The sequence below is a fragment of the Aegilops tauschii genome, chromosome 4 (assembly GCF_002575655.3).
Source record: "Aegilops tauschii subsp. strangulata cultivar AL8/78 chromosome 4, Aet v6.0, whole genome shotgun sequence".
Classification (NCBI taxonomy): Eukaryota; Viridiplantae; Streptophyta; class Magnoliopsida; order Poales; family Poaceae; genus Aegilops; species Aegilops tauschii.
The window spans coordinates 10,907,469-10,911,561 of NC_053038.3; the positions used below are offsets into that span (position 1 = coordinate 10,907,469).

Genomic DNA, 4,093 nt, shown 5'->3' on the forward strand with positions numbered 1-4,093 from the left:
AGAAAAGGCTACTCTACCTACGCACCCATGCAAAGAAGCAGAAAAGGCTACTGTCCCATGCAAAGAAATATATATCGATATCGGCAATGCTTCAAGAACTCAACATACATGCGCCATAGTGCCAATGATCTCCTTTACCAACTGTTCTGCCCGTTGCTAGTGTTAAGCTTCCACATTCACTCCCAGGCCGCTGATGAGACCGTCACTTTGCTATTCAATTACATAGAAAGAAGGCGCGTGCGTCAATGTTTTGATTGAGTGAATGATCCATCAATAAGATCAAGCTGGAAGGTCTGTCTTGAGTTCAGTTTCTGTCAACGATGAAAGAAAGTAAATGAAGTATATTCTCAAATCAAGTCAACAAGTCAATATGTATGTGTCTCTATTCTAAGAAAAAGAAGAAGGCACCACCACTGAGAACTGACTCCACAACCGAGAAGCGTGTCAACCTTCGTTATTCAATCAACTCTAATTTAGTACAAGTACGATCAAGAAAAGTAAGAAGTTGAACCAGAGTCACTATTATTATTAGTAGTATAGTCAGTTGTATATGTACCTGCACAAATCTTTCAAGTAAGTCATTAGCCATAAAGTCCAAATAGAGTAAGGAGTAAGTGCATCGACGTCTAAGGGTGTAGATCAGGACTCATTGATTTCAGATTCCGCTTTGAAGAAGAGATTCTTGTTCAATATGGTTGTTTTTGGCTGAGTGTTGAAGAAGCTACGAGTTTGCAAACAAGAAGGTAGAAAGCGGAAGTATGATCAAGACAAAGTGGTAAGGATTGGGTTGACCTTGCCTTAAGCCTCCCGAGTAGCCCTTCAGTTCCCAGGTAGTGTAGAAAAAGAAGACAGTTCCCAGGTGGTGTAGAAAAAGAAGAAGCCATTGGACTACCTTCTCAGGAAAACCAGTGGCAGATCACTTGAAAACAATCACAGTGAACCCTCCCTCAAACGATCTACTTTGAATCACGAATTAGCGTATGAAAAGCGGCGATCTTTCTCTATTTCTTCCTCTTCCACCAAAACAAACAAGTTGTTTTCGGGCGCATGCTTCCCCTTCTCAGTCTCTTTCGCACTGTTTGTTCACTCTGATCTGAGCCCTCATCCCTGGATGTCAGTAGCTGTTTCTTCTTCGACGAGCTCGACTCAGATATATCTTCCGCCCGGGTGGCACAAGCAAAGAGAGATTGCGCTCTCTTTTCCGAGAGATTCTTTCCAAACTTGTCAAGTAGATGACTGGCTGGATAGCGAGTACTACTTTATTCGCGGTACTAACCTCCCCTCAAGTCCCAGGAAGAGAGAAAGGATACCATATTACAAGTAGGTGGTTGCTTAGAGCTTATGGCTAAGAATGCCACCCGCCTTACACACACTCGGATGAAATCATCCTACGTAAGAAGACAAAAGGGATAAGAAGAAAGCTTCGGGTCTAATGGAGCAGCTTGATCGCTAGCTTCGACCTCCCCATTTCTACTTACGTTACTATGGATCAAGCATTATTACAGGAATCTCGGGCGAACCAGAAGGGACATCGTTCGAGCTTTAGTTAAGCGACTCATAATAGGATCAATGGGCCTTCCCTTCTCCCTCCGTATGGATACAAAGATGGACATATTAGCAGCTTAACGTATCTCACGACTATCTTGGCTCATACTACCACCTCCAATAATCCCTTTGGTTGAGGCATCGAATGGTGAACCCCGACCAAAGGGAGTGCATTCCTTTTCATTCGATTTCAAGTAGATACCAAACTTGAACTACGTCTTTAACTGATTGTATTAGAAGCTGCCCTATCAAGAACCACCCTGTAGAAGCATCTCAACCACCTCACTCGAATAATCATATAAAAAGAGAAAAAATAGTCCATCTATAAGAAGAGGCGTCTACTCCTCCATTCTCTCGCTAAGGCATTGGTTTCAAAGTGCATTTTAGATCGATAAGCTCAGAGTTGGGCTGTTTCTTGTATCTGATGGAGCATGAGGGTTGTTCAGCCCTCAAGTGGTGTAATAGCGGCTTTCGTACCAACAATCTTTTCCTTTCGCCAGAGGGAAATAATTCATTTAGAGTTTTTTATACGAGCTACGCATGACCTTTATTTATCTATCCAGATGGGAGAGATTAAGGGAAACATTACTTTTCATATTCTATTATAGGTCATCGCTGGGAGTAAGGAATCTAGTTAGTTAGATGCTTAACCCAATCCACCAACTCGTGCGTGCATTTTCTTCTTTGTTTGGTTTTCGGGACCCCACGTACTAGTGATGGTGGAAAAAAGTGAAGTGAGGCTACTGCAGTCACAGCCCTCTCAGCACCTCTATCAATCGATGATTCAGCATCGCAAGAGTCATGTTTCAGCTGCCCTTCATAACGTCCCGCTGCCCGATACAAGGCCAAAAGCAGATCACCTCTTACTTAGTGCCAATTCTTTCAAAACTAGCCTAGCTTTTCACTCGTGCGTAGGTTCCAGAGGCATCTTCCATTCATTTCGATTTAGGTCTGGAATTCCAATAAGAAAATGGGATAAGGTCAAGAAGTATCAGGTTTTATCTTTCTTTTTTGTATAGGTACTGGTACGATTAGGAAGCGTTTCCAACTCAGCTCTACAGTCATAGGTATGCCGAGTTGTTTATTATGCTCCAGTATCTCTCGGGCTATAGCCATCCTATCCGAGAGGTTTCTCTCATTAAATCTTTTTACATATGCTAACTGTCTAAACAAAACAACCCCCAAAACGCTAAAAATCAGACAAAGGAGAAACCAAAGGGATAGGGATGGGCGGTTACGGTATGCGTGAGAACTTCCGATAAATTGGTACAAGTAGCTCCCATCGGAAAATGCCATCTTTTTCAGCTCTGCTCCCGAAAAGAGAAAAGAAAGGAGACTGATCTTGACGTCGGCGTTGGTTTTTCCAACGAAAAACAAGAACATTCTTTCCCGAAAAGGCATTCATTCATTGTTCGTTCTGTACCAGGAACCAGATTTGAACTGGTGACATGAGGATTTTCAATCCTCTGCTCTACCAACTGAGCTATCCTGACTATTTATTGTGCATCATCCTAGTAGAGTACTTGTATCTATGTCAATTAAAGGGACTAAAAAAGAAACAAGTATTCTCAAATTGGACTTAGTAAATATCACGATAATGATATGGATTGTGAATGACTTACTTAATAATAGGGATTACTTGCCTATACTATAATATGTTCATTTGTATGAATGGGATAAGATCCAAAGAAGTCAGTTCGGATCCGTTTGTGAAAGAGTAGAATAAGAAAGATAGTGAATCTTGTTTGAACCATTAATGAAAAATAGAGGTTGGTACAATAGTTAGGAAGTAAAATGGGCTTTTTATTGGGGATAGAGGGACTTGACTTGAACCCTCACGATTTAGAAAGTCGACGGATTTTCCTCTTACTAGAAATTTCATTGTGGTCGGTAACGTTGGTGAATTAACAGAAACAGAAAGAGAGGGATTCGAACCCTCGGTAAACAAAAGCCTACATAGCAGTTCCAATGCTACGCCTTGAACCACTCGGCCATCTCTCCTACATAATCTTATTATTGACCAGAAACTGAGTGAATAGCGAGTTTTCGTATCACTAAAGTACAGGTACAACCGATCACAGGTTCCATAGGGAGTTTGACTTCCTTTCCAATTTCATATTTCTCAACAACAACTTCTCTCATCCCCACGGATCTATTCAAAATTCTGGAATTGTCCCATGTTTCTATTTCGATTGTATGGCGTGGCGTATACACGTTATGCAAACAGAACGTATGGTTACTTTACTCTATTTTCTCATGGCTTGTTAAACCTTTCTTTTTTCTTTTTGGATCATAACCAAATAAAAACTTCTCAAGTTATCAGAATCCATAGTCAAATTCAGTCCTTGGTTATTCAAGTTAGATGAAATAGTAATAGTTTGGCTCACATTGGTATACTACGAAATCCAATCTGATTCAAATATTGAATATCTCTCCTTGTCGGGACAATTTAAGCAGAATAAAATATCTATTATCGATTTTTTAGAATCGAATTAGTCTGTTTTTTTGCTATTTCGTACTGTATAATTCCTTTGTTTATGGGATCATT

General features: G+C 40.6%; 1 non-coding gene across 1 annotated transcript; it reads right to left on the reverse strand.

Annotated features, from left to right (window-relative positions):
* Nucleotides 1–3,459: 3,459 nt before the first annotated feature.
* TRNAS-GGA (transfer RNA serine (anticodon GGA)) lies at nt 3,460–3,546 on the reverse strand. The gene has a single exon. It is a non-coding gene; the product is annotated as a tRNA-Ser (tRNA).
* Nucleotides 3,547–4,093: the final 547 nt, after the last annotated feature.